Source organism: Gorilla gorilla, chromosome 2 (genome assembly GCF_029281585.2).
Source record: "Gorilla gorilla gorilla isolate KB3781 chromosome 2, NHGRI_mGorGor1-v2.1_pri, whole genome shotgun sequence".
NCBI classification, from domain to species: domain Eukaryota; kingdom Metazoa; phylum Chordata; class Mammalia; order Primates; family Hominidae; genus Gorilla; species Gorilla gorilla.
In genome coordinates this window covers 55935908-55950788 of record NC_086017.1, presented here as the reverse complement: position 1 = coordinate 55950788, position 14881 = coordinate 55935908, and the positions used below count along the sequence as shown (strand labels likewise).

Sequence of the window (14881 nt, the reverse complement as noted above, 5' to 3'; positions counted from 1 at the left end):
ACTCGGGAGGCTGAGGTGGGAGGATCGCTTGAGCCCAGGAGGTAGAAGCTGCACTAAGCCATGATCTCACCACTGCACTCCAGCCCTGGTGACAGAGTAAGACCTTGTCTAAAATAAAACAAAATCAGAAGATGCCCTGCAACGTTGTGAATTCAATTTGCATTGTAATACAGCCACTTGCAGGATAAGACTCAGGATTTGGTTTCCAGAAATTCCAGTCCTGCATCTACAGAGACAGGGTTTCTTTAAGGACAGACATAGAAGCTTTTGGATCATGTATGTGGAGCTCAGCTGGCAATTTGAAGCCCTGAGTTCATCCTTTTCCTTCCCCACTTTCTCTAACATAGTCAGGAGCAACCAGCCAATCTCACTATACACCTTATTTTGACTAAATGCCCCAAAGGTATCAAATACATGATCACCAGAACCTTACCTTTAATAAGATTTTGATCAGGAATATCCAGGAATATTTTACCACCTCATTCCATGCCCTCTTTACCAGTGGAAATAGAGTCATTACTGGCCTTAAATTGAATCATACGAGAGAAGCAATTCAGAAAATTCATCCTTAAGATTTTGTTCTTTTAGAACTACTTCCATTACCTAAATCCATATGAGTCAGGCTTTCACTAGAGAAACAGAACCAGTAGGATATCCAGTAGGATGTAGGAGATAGGTAGCAAGATAGATGATCGATAGATGATAGATACATAGATGGCAGATAGATAGATGGATAGATAGATGATAGGTAGATAGATAGATAGATAGATAGATAGATAGATAGATAGATAGATAGACAGACAGATAAGATGATAATAGGTACTAGATAGAGATTTATTGCAAGAAATTGTCTTACACAATTGTAGGGACTGATTAGGGAAATCCAAACTCTGCAGGGCAGCCATCGGGAAGAGCAGGCTGGAACTCTCAGGTAAAGGCTAACTGCACAGGCAGTATTTCTTCTTCAGGGAAACCAGTTCTGCATTCATGCCTTTCAACTGATTGAATCGGGCCTCCTAGAGTATTAGGAATAATTTCCTTTCCACAAAGTAAACCGATTGTAGATGTTAATCACATCTACAACACCTAGAATCATGTCTGATTGAATAGCTGTGGAATACAGCCTAGCCTAGATGGCACATAAAACTGGCCATCACAAGGTATAATTAAAGTACAATAAACTGCACATATTTAAAGTGTGTCTTCTGATTTATTTTAACATATGTGGAAACCCATGAAATTATCACCAAAATCAAGATGCCAATTTTTTCATCATCCCTAACAGTTGCTTTGCGCCCCTTTATAATCCATCTTTCCCTCATCCCAAACCCCAGGCAACCACTGATCTGATCTGTTTCAGTCACTATAAATTAGTTGGCATTTTCTAGAACTTTACATAAATGGAATCAAGCCAGGTGCAGCAGCATATGCCTATGGTCCCAGCTACTTGGCTAGCTGAGGCAGTTGAGCTCAAGAATTTAAGTCCAGCCTAGAAAACATAGCAGGACTCACCTCTAAAAACTAAAAACGGAAAACAATGGAATCATACATTATGTACTCTTTCTTGCTTCTTGCATTTAGCATCATTATTTTGAGGTTCACTCACATTGTAGGATGATGATGAATCTGTTTCTTTTTAATGCTGAGAGTATTTCACTGTGTGGATATTCCACAGTTGATTTATCCTTTCACCCACTGATGGACACTAGGGCTGCTTTAAGTTTTGCCTTATTACAAGTAAAGCTGCTACGGTCTTTTGTGAGCAAATATTTGCATGGAAATTGTTTTTGGCTTTCTCTAGTAAATACCTAGGAGCCAGATGACTCCTAGGTAAACAAACACATGGGTGTTTGTTTAACTTTCAAAGAAGCTGCCAGCCAGGTGCAGCGGCTCCAAGCCTGTAATCCCACCACTTTGGGAAGCCAAGGTGGGCAGATCGCTTGAGTTCAGGAGTTGGAGACCAGCCTGAGCGAGATGGCAAAACCCCATCTCTACAAAAATAAATAAATAAATACAAAAATTAGCCAGGTGTGGTGGCATGCACCTGTAGTCTCAGTTATTTGAGGGGCTGAGGCAGGAGAATTGCTTGAGTCCAGGAGGTTGAGGCTGCAGCGAGCTGTGACTGCACCACTGCACTCTAGCCTGGGCAACAGTGTGAGACCCTGTCTCAAAAAAAATAAAAGAAAGAAAAACTGCCAAACTGCTTTCTAGAATAATTGTACCATCCCCCCAAGTTTTAAATTTGTCACCCAAAAGTCCTTGATTGGTATGTGGGTCATAAATTTTGTGTTAAAAGAAGTATTGAAATGAAAACTTGAGGCTGGGTGCAGTGGCTCACGCCTGTAATCCCAGCACTTTGGGAGGCTGAGGCAGGTGGATCACCTGAGGTCAGGAGTTTGAGGCCAGCCTGGCCAACATGGTGAAACCACATCTCTACTAAAAAGAAAAAGAAAAAAAACGAACTCTTGAAATGCTAGTCTGACCCCTATATAACAAGCACTGCACCTACACCACACATTTCTGAGAGCAGTAGGAAGAAGAGTGGAGGAAGACAGTCCCAGCCAGCCTAAGGAGTCAAGAGACTGCTTAACAACCAATCCCAACCCCAAGCCCAATCTTGGAAACAAGTGTGGCTCCCCTTAAACCAAGCCCTAGAAACCTGAGACTTTGGAGCCAGACAAGTTGGACTGAATCCCACTCAACCACCATTTTCTTGCTGATTAACTGTGAGTGACTTTAACCTCTGAGCACCTCTGCTGGCTTATCTGCAAATTTCAAATATTGATTGTCTCTTCTTCATAGTGTTGTTAAGAGATCTGATTAAGTTGATGCTTGGCAGAGTGGTGGTGGCTCCCTAACTCCATGTTTCCACATGGGCCCTACTGCTGGACAAGCAGGGATCCTTCAAGGTACCTTGAAATTACGGAATTCAGGTCTCCAGAGGACCCTCTGAGGTACTGTAGCTGTAATAGGTTCATTACCTGATGCACAGAGCAAGTCAGTACACCAAGACACTGGGTTGCAGCAGAGAAAGAGGTTTAATCATACGGCCACTGAATGAGGAAATGGGAAGAAACTTCAAATCTGTCTCACTGAGGAGTTTGTGGCTAGGGTTTTTAAGGGTTTTGGAGTGAGCCAAAGTGTGGAGATTGTTGACTGGTCAAAGAGTGCAGGGTGAAGTCATGGGACAAGAGGATGAAGAAACTGTATTTTCATTATGATCCATTCGTCTGGAGGGGTCTTCAAACTAGTTGGCAACAGCTGTTTGGCTGGAATTTGGGATCTGGAAAACATCTTAGAAATTCTTAAAAACCTTCTGATTTTGTTTATGATTGTTTTGTTCATGTACATGACTCAGATCTTATCTATCTTAAATAAAAGCCTTATGATTCTAACATCAGAAATCCTATCTATAGGAACAACAGGGATGTCAATGGTCAGTATCAAGTGCTACGTGACTTTTGGTTACAAAGAAGTGAGTGGAAGTGCACCCTGATTAATGCTTCATTATATGTATTTCTGTCCAAAATTCTTGTTAACTCTGCAAGGACGGCTTCAGCACTCTGTTTACTTCTTCCTGGCCTGAACTCAATACACTGCAGAGGGCAACAAGGGATATAACTTAAGAGAAACCTTCTTCCTCCCACCCTGAGTTACATATGCCTTTTCTGCTAAGGATTCCACCAGTGATCGATTTCCTTAGGTCAGTTTTTCCTGATCTTGGCTGACCATTGGCTCCTAGGTGCTTCCCAGCGCAAACCAATGAGATGCCTGACCCCCTCATTCATCATGATTGCTTCCTTGCCCCTCCCTAGTTCCTGTTTTTTTACACATTGTTACATTTCTTTCCTGCTATATAAACCTCTAGTTTTAGTTGGTCAGGGAGATGGATTTGAGACTGAGCTCCCATCTCCTCAGCTGCAGCACCTGATTAAAGCTTTCTTCCTTGGTAATACTCATCATCTCAGTCACTGATTTTCTGTGTAGCCAGCAGCAGTACCTACACCAAACCCCTGGTGTTTCGGCAACAATAATCCATCACACTCGCCCCCCCTCATCCTTTTGAGTGTCCATTGTCTACCATTCCACACTCTACACTCTTGTGTACACATTATTTAGTTCCCACTTTGCAGGGAGCCGAACGCCCGTGGGACTGACCAACTCAGCATTCCACTGGAGGCTATATGATCAAACAACAAACTGTTTATCATGAACGCAGGATCTGGGCAAACTCACGACTGCTCCCACTGCCAGAAGGTTTGCTGAGGGCAATCGCTTCCTGGCCTCAAGCTCCTTGAGGTTATCTACTGGGACATCTAGAGAATGCAGTCTTGCAAGCCTACTCTGGACCAAGCAGCTGACCCCTTCTTCCACATCCACCTTCTCGCTATCTCTTTTGCCTAATAAATATGGAGGGCTGTGTAAAGCTCAGGGCCCTTGTCCACTAGAGGCAAGGTGCTCCCTGACCCCTTCTTCCAAATATACTCTTTTGTCTTTGTCTTTTATTCCCGCGTTTGCCCCCCTTTGTTCAGTCCCCCTAGGTCCATGTGGGTTACATAGTGGCACCCCAGAAAAGGGACTTTGAGGACGTGAATGAAGAAGATCTGCTGGAGCAGAGGAACTGAAACTGACAAGGCGAACAGGGAGCCCAGGATGAGTCTGCCAGCAGTGGATATAATTATGGTCAGTGCCCTAAAGAGAGCTACTGGGAGCAGTGCCTTAAAGTAGTACTGGGAATGGGAAGTTTTCTGAATCAGGGTAACATGGGGCAGAATTTGTCTGTTGAAGAAAAACATTATGTGCCGTTGCTTAAAGTTTTGTTGAAATAAACTGGTGCTCAGGTTAGTTCTCACATTAACTAAGATGCTATGGGAGGTTATTATGCATAACCCATGGTTTCCACAGGCAGGGACTCTTGATGTGGAAAATTGGGACAGAGCAGGAGAAGAATTAAAACAGGCTCATCAAAAAGGTTTTAAAGTTATTCTTCAGTTTTCTCCTCTTGGAGTTTAGTTCGTACTGTACTTCTGCCATTATCTCCTTATTATTCTGCGGGACAGCAGGCTGAATCTAAAAATCTGAAAGAATCTGTTGTCCCACCCACAGCTCCAACTGAAAATAAAAACCAGGAGAGGGAGGATAAAAATTGGCCTATACCGCCCCCTCCAGTTGCAGAAACATCTGTACCACCTCCTTCGGTGGCAGAAACAGAGACCCCAATACGAAGAATTCTACGTTCTGCTGCCACGGCTGGAGAGCCCTTAGGACCTTGTGCTTTTCCTATTTCCGTAAGGCCTGATCCAAATAATCCACAGCAGCTTAATCATGAACACACTCCACTAGAGTTTAAGTTGTTAAAGGAATTAAAAGTGAGTGTGGTAAATAATGGCATACAGAGCCCATTCACTTTAGGATTGCTAGCATCTGTGTTTGGTCCTATGTGTCTTTTACCCTTTGATGTGAAACACTTGGCATGAACTTGCTTGTCTGCTAGCGCATATCTGACATGGAATTTAAATTGGCAAGAACTGGGTGCAGATCAGGCTGAATAGAACCGTGCTGCTGGAAACGGAGACATTATAAAGGATATGCTATTGGGTAATGGCCCTTATTCAGACCTGGAACATGAAATGACACTCACAAATGCTGCTTATCAGCAGTGCACACAGGCCACTAAATGCGCCTGGGCCACAATTCCTTAAGAGGGAGTCCCAGTATAATCCTTTTTACATATCACGCAAGGGTCGCAAGAAACCTAGGCACAATTTCTTGCAAGATTACAAGAGGCAGTGAAGCGTCAGATTCCTCATACCGCAGCTGCAGAAATGCTAACCTTTACCCTAGCTTTTGAGAATGCAAACGCAGATTATGAACGTGCACTGGCACCGGTGAGGTGTACAAAGAACTTGGGAAATTTTCTCAGAGCTTGTCAGGATGTAAGAACTGAACTTCATTGCTCTTCAATGCTAGCTGAAGTAATGGCTAATTTAGTAGTTGACAAATCTAAAAGGAGCCAAGGGTCAGGCTCTAAAATGGGAAAGTGTTATAATTGTGGAAAAACTGGATATTTTAAAAAGGAATGCCGCCAGATCTCAGGACAGAAAGGACCTTACAATGCAGTGCCCCACCCAGGGGAAAAAACACCAGGACTGTCCTCCCTATGACAAAGGAAATCACTGGGCTAATCAGTGCGGCTCAAAATTTCATCAGAATGGCACCCCCCTGTTGGGAAACGAGACGGGGGCCTGGACCCGGGCCCCACAAACAATGAGGGCATTCCCAGCCCAGACCTCAACCCCGTTTCAGGCATGGGTTCCCAGAGGCATATCGATTCCCTCACCCCAGGAACACCAGGAAGTGCAGGATTAGATCTCCCAGCCAGACAAAGGGTTACATTAGTTGGGGGAGACAAACCCATCAAAGTTCCCACCGGTATTTGGGGACCTTTACCAGCAGGATATATGGGACTAATTTTAGGCAAAAGCCGCCTTAACTTGCAAGGCATTACTGTAGTCCCAGGAGTTGTTGACTTTGGTTATGAAGGAGAAATTCAAGTTTTTTTTGTTTTTGTTTTTGTTTTTGTTTTTTTGAGATGGAGTCTCACTTTGTTGCCCAGACTGAAGTACAGTGGCGCAATCTTGTCTCACTGCAAGCTCCGCCTCCCGGGTCCACGCCATTCTCCTGCCTCAGCCTCCCAAGTAGCCGGGACTACAGGCGCCCGCCACCACACCTGGCTAATTTTTTGTATTTTTAGTAGAGACGGGGTTTCACCGTATTAGCCAGGATGGTCTCAATCTCCTGACCTCGTGATCCGCCCGCCTCAGCCTCACAAAGTGCTGCGATTACAGGCGTGAGCCACCGCTCCCAGCCAATTCAAGTAGTTTTAATGTCACAAGATCTTTGGGTTTTTGAACTGACAGAATACATAGTGCAATTATTACTTATTCCCTGCAAATTACACCCTTCTCCACAAAAGGAGAAACAAGGAAATAAAGGGTTTGGGAGCACAACTACACAGGAAATCTATCTATCCCAACCCATAGCCTCTAATAGACCCACCTGTGTAGTACAAATTAAAGGAAAGAAATTTTATGGGCTTATGGATATGGGAGCTGATGTGTCAGTAATATCTAAAGACAATTGGCCCCCATCCTGGCCCTTGCAATTAACTTCTACGTCCTTAGTGGGAGCAAGAACAGCTCAAAGTGTTCAACAGAGTGCTGAGATTTTACCTTGTCTTGGTCTGGATGGACAGTCATGTACTTTTCAGCCTTATGTCGCAAATATAGCTATCAATTTATGGGGTCAAGACTTACTTACAGCATGGGATATGAGACTTACAAATAAAAGCTTTGATAACCCAGGATTTAAAATGTTGAAGAACATGAGATATCAGAGTGGAAAAGGTTTGGGGAGGTTTCTACAAGAAAACCCTAATCTGTTATCAGTAACTGGAAAAACAGATAGAAAAGCAGCTAGAGCGTCAGAATTTCTGACGGGCGTCATTGATATTTCTCCTCCGCCTAAGCCCTTACCATTAGAATGGCTTAGTGACAAACCTGTGTGGGGGGATCAATGGCCCCTAACACAGGAGCAGCTAGATCAACCTCATCTGTTGGTAAAAGAGCAATTGAATGCAGGACATACAGAAAAGTCAGCCCCTGGAATTCACCGGTATTTGTTATTCCAAAAAAAGTCCAGAAGATGGTGATTGCTGCATAATTTGAGAGCTATTAATGCACAAATTAAACCGATGGGCGCATTACAGCAAGGTTTACCTTCCCCAGTGGCCATTTCAAGAGACTGCCCTCTTGTAATAATAGATCTTAAGGATAGTTTCTTTACTATACCCTCCTTACACGAGAAGGATGAGCCTCTATTTGCCTTCTCTGTGCCTTCTGTTAATCAAAGAGAACGTGTCTCACTATCAATGGGAAGTTTTTACCTCAAGGCATGCTTAACAGTCCCACATTACCTCAGCATTTTGTGGGAAGAGCATTAAAGGAGCCTCAAAATATGTTTCCCACTGCGTATATCCTTCATTTTATGGATGATATTCTTTTGGCCCCTCCTACAGATCAAATTTTACATAAATTATTCACAGAAGTAAAGCGAGCTCTTGTCAAATGGAATCTCAAAATTGCTCCAGAGAAAGTGCAAACAACTTCCCCATACCAATACTTAGGAAGTATTGTTAATGGAGAGGAGTGTACGGCTTCAGAAAGTAGTTCTCTGTAAAGACAGGTTACAGACTTTAAACGATTTTCAACATTTTCAAACTGGCTACGACTGATGTTAAGTATTGCTGCTACCTATCAACTTACACATCTTTACCAAACCCTGCAAGGAGACTGTTCTTTAAATTCCCTGCAGCAATTAACTAAAGAGGCAGAAGCCGAATTACGGCTTGTAGAGCAAATGTCACAGCAGAGACATGCCTCACCGCTACAAGTGCAAAAACCTTTGCTTTTGTTTATTCTTCCTACCCCCAACTCTCCAACAGGACTTTTGGGCCAGTTCATAGACAAGTCTGTAACAGTAATAGAATGGCTCTTTCTACCTAATCAAACAGTCAAAACTTGCAAGTTTATCTTTCTTTAATTACACAAATTGTGACTATGGGCAGGCATAGATCAAGAATGCTTATGGGATACGATCCTGACAAAATTATTGTTCCTGTAGACTCCCAGCAACAAGCCACAGCTTGGGAAATGTCAACTGCCTGGCAGACTACTTTTGCAGACTTCGTGGGTGCTATAGACAACCTTCAGACAAAATTTTACAATTTTATAAAATCCATTCTTTCATTCTTCCTGTGATTATTCCTTATTCATCACAAGCCTACTCCAGGTGGACAGACTTATTTTACTGATGGTTCTTCCAAAGGTCATGCAGCTATCTATGGACCAAAACATACTCAAACAATAATGACCTCTGGGGTTTCAGCTCAATCCTCAGAGCTAATTGCAGTCATTCAGGTGTTACAGCTCATAGCTTCAGATCCTATCAAAATTGTCTGTGATTCAGCTTACGTTGTAAATGTAGCCAGTCACATAGAAACTGCTACAATTAAAAATACACTAGACCCAGAACTGCTTATTTTTAAGACTTCAACAAGTTATTCGCTCTCATGCAGCTTCTTTTCATATTTCTCATATTTATTCTCACACACAACTTCCTGGGCCACTATCTCTAGGTAATGAGAAAGCAGACAAACTGATTGGTTCTGTGTTTCAGCAAGCTCAAGCATCTCATGCACTTCTGCACCAAAATACTTCCGCCCTTACTCACATGTTCCATTTATCTCGCAGGCATGCTAGGGCTATAACACAAACCTGTCCTACTTGCCAGCATGCCCCTGGAGCCACACCTGTAGAAGGATGTAATCCACGAGGTTTGGCTCCAAATGAAATTTGGCAAATGGATGTTACACACACAGCAACCTTTGGTAAGCTATGTTCATGTGACTATAGACACTTATTTTCATACGCTGCATGTTATGTGCCAAACAGGTGAGACAGCTGGTCATGTACAGCGACATTGCCTATCACCATTTGCTCATATGGGGATACCTAAACAATTAAAAACTGGCAATGGACCCGCTTATACTAGTCATGCTTTTAAAAATTTCTTACAGCTTTGGGCTATAACCCATAAAACAGGAATTCCTTATAATCCTAGAGGACAAGGCATTATAGAGCAGGCACATCAAACATTACAATGCATGTTGAAAAGACAAAAAGGAGGTATAGGAGGCCAACTACCACCTCAGTCAAAACTATATTTAGCCTTATTTACTTTAAATTTTTTGACTCCTGGTATGGATGGTAAGACTCCGGCAAAAAGACATTGGCAAGTGTTAGAGGAAAAGAGGAAAGTTTATCCAAAAGTGTTATGGAAATCCCTGGAAGAAGGACAATGGAAAGGTCTGGTGGATTTACTGACGTGGGGAAGAGAGTATGCTTGTGTTTTCACAGGAGATGGACAAGCCGTGTGGGTGCCCTCAAGGTGCATGCAACCACAGAATGGGAGACTAGAGGAACCCAGGGTGGCCAACCATGGGCCCAGTCCCTCCGGTACAAGCCATGAGCCAGCTGAGCCTGAGTGCAAAGAGGGAGAGAAGGCCGACCAGAATCACAACGACATCAACCCCCGTAACCTGGGGACAACTCAAGAAAGCCACACAGGAAGCTGAGAAACTACTGGAGTGTCAGGGACAGGCAAAAACCCCTGATTCCATGTTCTTGGCCATGTTAGCCATAATGTCCTGTGCGGTATGTTTCCCTGTGCAGAAGCAAAAACATTAGGCATATGTTCCCAATCCCCCAGCAGTACGACCTGTATTTTGGAGTGACACTCCTCCTGGGATTTATCACAATCAGGGAGAGTGGGCTCCAGGACCCCTAACTCCCCCTGACATAGAACAGTTAGACTCTCAGAATAATGTCATTAATTATACCGCTCCACTGGAAGGGCTCCCTTTGTGTATCACCACAAAAACATCACTCAGCCATAGCTGTCTTACAATTCAAGCTCAAACATGGTTGAGTCACTATGGTAAAATCATGTACTTATTAAGTCTTGGTTCTATTAACGTAACTGGTGTGCTAACCAACCATTCCTGGCCCAATCGCCCTAATTGTGCTGACTATACAGAATGGATTCCCTTCAATAGTTCCTACCCCCCTCCATGGACCCCCTGTCTTGGCCCACTGGCTAGAAAACAATCTATGTTAACTGGAGACATTGGGGACCTAAAGGTCAATTAGATGGAAAAGACAAAAATCAGAAATCATGGCACAAACTGCGCTGGCATTGGTGGAAAGCTTTTAATTCTTCTTCTTTATACAACACTGGCATCCAATCCCAGTCTGCCACCCAGATTGCTTGGCATGGAGCAGGCTTTAGCCCACCTCTTCCTTAGTGGCATTATCTAGGAAGGAAAGGACCAATTCAAGAGACAATATGGAAGGCAGCACTCCCATTTATGAATAGCAACATCTGGGTTGGAAGACTATCCAATAATAGCAATAGTAAGCCACACAGTCTTAATGTTACATTTGTAAAGAATATCACCACTCAATTTACAGTTTGTGTTTTTAATCCTTATGTCTTTTTGGCAGCTAAGAAGGACCAGCTCCAGGTAAACAATACCAAATTGACCTGTAAATCTTGCCAGTTATATCACTGCATTAATCATAGCACATTGCAAACATGTAGTATCTCTACTTTGATGATTTTAGGTTGCATCCCTGGGCTATAGATTCCTGTCAATCTGTCTGAGCCTTGGGCTGCCACACCTGCTTTGCATTTTGTGAAACTTCTAACTTAGCTTACTCATCGTGTCTGTAGAACCTTCGGCCTGATAATTTTTGCTATTGTTTCCTTGGTCACACTAATAACTTCTGTTGTGATGTCCTCTGTAGCTTTGCATAATTCTATTCAAACAGCTCAGTATGTGGAGAAATGGATGCACACAGCCGACCAAGTGTGGCTACTTCAGAATAAAATTAACACTGAGTTACAAACTGAAGTGGCAATGTTGAAATCCACGGTTCTATGGTTAGGGGAACAAGTACAAAGCTTGCAATTGCAGCAGCAATTGCATTGTCATTTTAATCACACTCATATTTGTGTAACCAACTTAAAATATAACCAAAGTGAGTATCCATGGGACCTTGTGAAAGCCCATTTGCAGGGAGCTTTCACATCCAACGTCACCTTTGATATTGGTGAATTACAAAACAAAATTCTTGATTTAAATAGGCAAACTCAAGAGTTTCAGCCTTCTTTAGAAGACTGGACCAAATTCCAGGAAGGCCTGGAGAGCCTCAACCCTTGGACCTATCTAAAGCACATTAACATCTTATATGTAGTTCTTGGAATAATGTTTTTTTGTCTCTGTCTTCTGTTTATAGTCTGTAAACTCGGATGGACTGCCAATCGAAAAATGAGAGCTGCTCAGCCTGGCCTTACATTCTTTCAATTAATACATAAACAGAAAGGGGGATATGCAGGGAGCCAAAGGCCCATGGGACATGATCAACTCAGCATTCCACTGGAGGCTATATGATCAAACAGCAAACTGTTTATCATGAATGCAGGATGTGGGCAAACTCACAACTGCTCTCACTGCCAGAAGGTTTGCTGAAGGCAGTCACTTCCTGGCACCGAGCTCCTTAAGATTATCTACTGGGACATCTAGAGAATGCAGTCTTGCAAGCCTACTCTGGACCGAGCAGCCGACCCCTTTTCCACGCCACCCTTCTCGCTATCTCTTTTGCCTAATAAATACGGAGGGCTGTGTAAAGCTCAGGGCCCTTGTCCACTAGAGGCAAGGTGCTTGCTCCCTGACCCCTTCTTCCAAATATACTCTTTCATCTTTGTCTTTTATTCCTGCGTTCACCGGCTTTGTTCAGTCCCCCTAGGTCCATGCAGGTTATACCACTTATAAGTGAGAGCATGCAATATTTATCTTTCTGTGTCTCACTTGTTTCACTTAAGATAATGGCCTCCAGTTCTCTCCATGTTGCTGCAAAAGACATGATTTTATTCTTTTTAACAGCTGAATGGTATTCCATTGTGCTTATATACTACATTTTCTTTATCCAATCACCTGTTGATGGACACTTAGATTGATTCCATATCTTTGCCTTTGTGAATAGTACTCCAATAAACATATGAGTTTAGGTGCTTTTTGATATAATAATTTCTTTCCTTTTGGGTACATACCTAGAAGTGGGATTGCAGGATCCAATGGTAGCTTTATGTTTGGTTCTTTAAGAAATCTCCATACTATTTTCTATAGAGGTTGTACTAATTTACATTCCCATCAACTGTGTTTAGGAGTTCCCTTTTCTCCACATCCTCACCAACATCTGTTATTTTTAACCTTTTAACTAATAGCCATTCTGACTGGTGTCAGAATGATATTTTACTGTGGCTTTAGGTTTTTAAAAAAAGTTTTTTTTATCATGTTGAGGAAGTTCTCATATATTTCTAGTTTGCTGAGAGTGTTTATCATGAATGAGTGTTGAATTATGTTGAATGCTTTTTTCTGTATCTATATTGATATGATCATATGATTTTTCTCCTTTACTCTGCTGATGTGATGGATTACATTAATTGATTTTCAAATTTTCAACCAGACTTGTATATCTGGAATGTATCCCAGTTGGTGGTGGTATTTAATTCTTTCTTTTTTTTTTTCCCAAGATGGAGTCTCACTCTGGCACGATCTCGGCTCACTGCAACCTCTGCCTCCCGAGTTCAAGCAATTCTCTGCCTCAGCCTCCCAAGTAGTTGGGATTACAGGCACCCACCGATTTTTTTTTGTATTTTTGGTAGAGACGAGGTTTCACCATCTGGGCCAGGCTGGTATTGAACTCCTGACCTCATGATCCACCCAATTCAGCTTCCCAAAGTGCTGGGATTACAGGTGTGGGCCACCCCACCCAGCCTAATTCTTTTAATACATTTAGGGGTTTTGTTTGACAATATTTTTGAGGCTTTTTGCGTCTATGTTTATGAGAGATACTGGTTTGTATTTTTCCTTTCTTGTAATGTGTTTATCTGGTTTGGTATTAGGGTAATGCTGGCCTCATAGAATGAGTTCATAAATGTTCCTTCTGCTTTTATTTTCTAGGAGAAAGTGTAGAAAATTAAGAAAGCTTAATAACTTCACTGATTAAGTAGAGTCTCCCTCTGTCACCCAGGCTGGATACCTTTTGGACAGGTTATTAATTATTGATTTAATTTGTTTAATAGCTATAGGCCTACCCATATTCTGTATTTCTCCTTGTGTGAGTTTTGGTAGTTTGTATTTTTCAAGGAATTGGTCTATTTCATCTAGGTTATCGGATTGGTGGGCATAGAGTTGTTCATTATTTCTTTATCATATTTCTAATATCCATGGGATTAGTAGTAATGACTCCTCTTTTCATTTCTGCTATAAGTAATCTGTGTCTTTTTTTTCTTTGTAAGCTGGTCTAGAGATTAATCAATTTTATTGATTTGTTTCAAATAACTAGATTTTAGTTTCATTTATTTTCTCTATTGATTTCTTGTTTTCAATTTTATTGACAATGAACAGAATGGGAGAAAATATTTGCAAATTATACACATAATACCAGAGTATATTAAAAAAACTGCTACAACTCAACAATAATATAACTGACAACCTAATTAAAAGTGGGCAAAGGACTTGTATAGACTTTTCTCCAAATATATATTATACAAATGGCTAACAAGCACATGAAAAGGTACTCAATATAATAAGTCACCAGAGAAACTCAAAATCAAAACCACAATGAGGGCCAGGCATGGTGGCTCATCCCTGTAATCCCAGCACTTTGGGAGGCCAAAGAGAGCAGATCACCTGAGGTCAGGTGTTTGAGACCAACATGGTGAAACCCCATCTCTACTAAAAATACAAAAATTAGCTGGGTGTGGTGGCTCACACCTGTAATCCCAGCTACCTGGGAGGCTGAGGCAGGGGAATTGCTTGAACATGGGAGGTGGAGTTTACAGTGAGCTGAGATTGCACCACTGCACTCTATCTAGCCTGGGTGACAGAGCAAGACTCTGTCTCAAAAAACAAAAACAAAACAAACAAAAAAAACCACAATGGGGTACCACTTCATACCCACTAGGATAGCTACTATAAAAAAGTGGAAAACAACAAGTGTTGGCAAGACTGTGTAGAAATTGGAACCATCATGTTAACACACATAATTTTACTTCTCTGTTTTCAATTTGTATGCTTTAAAAAAACACTCTCTAATTTTTCTGGCTAGACCTTTTAGTATTATGTTGAATAGAAGTAGTGTAAGTAGGCATTCTTGTGTGTGTGTGTGTGTGTGTGTGTGTGTGTGTGTGTATG

General features: G+C 42.0%; 1 protein-coding gene across 1 annotated transcript in view; it reads left to right on the top strand.

Moving 5' to 3' along the window:
- XCR1 (X-C motif chemokine receptor 1) overlaps nucleotides 1–14881 on the top strand; it is a 72688-nt gene that overhangs the window by 31140 nt on the left and 26667 nt on the right. The window contains exon 3 of the mRNA XM_055382186.2: nucleotides 4533–4683. The gene's annotated coding sequence lies outside the window, so the exon portion shown is untranslated. The remainder of the gene's footprint in view (nucleotides 1–4532; nucleotides 4684–14881) is intronic.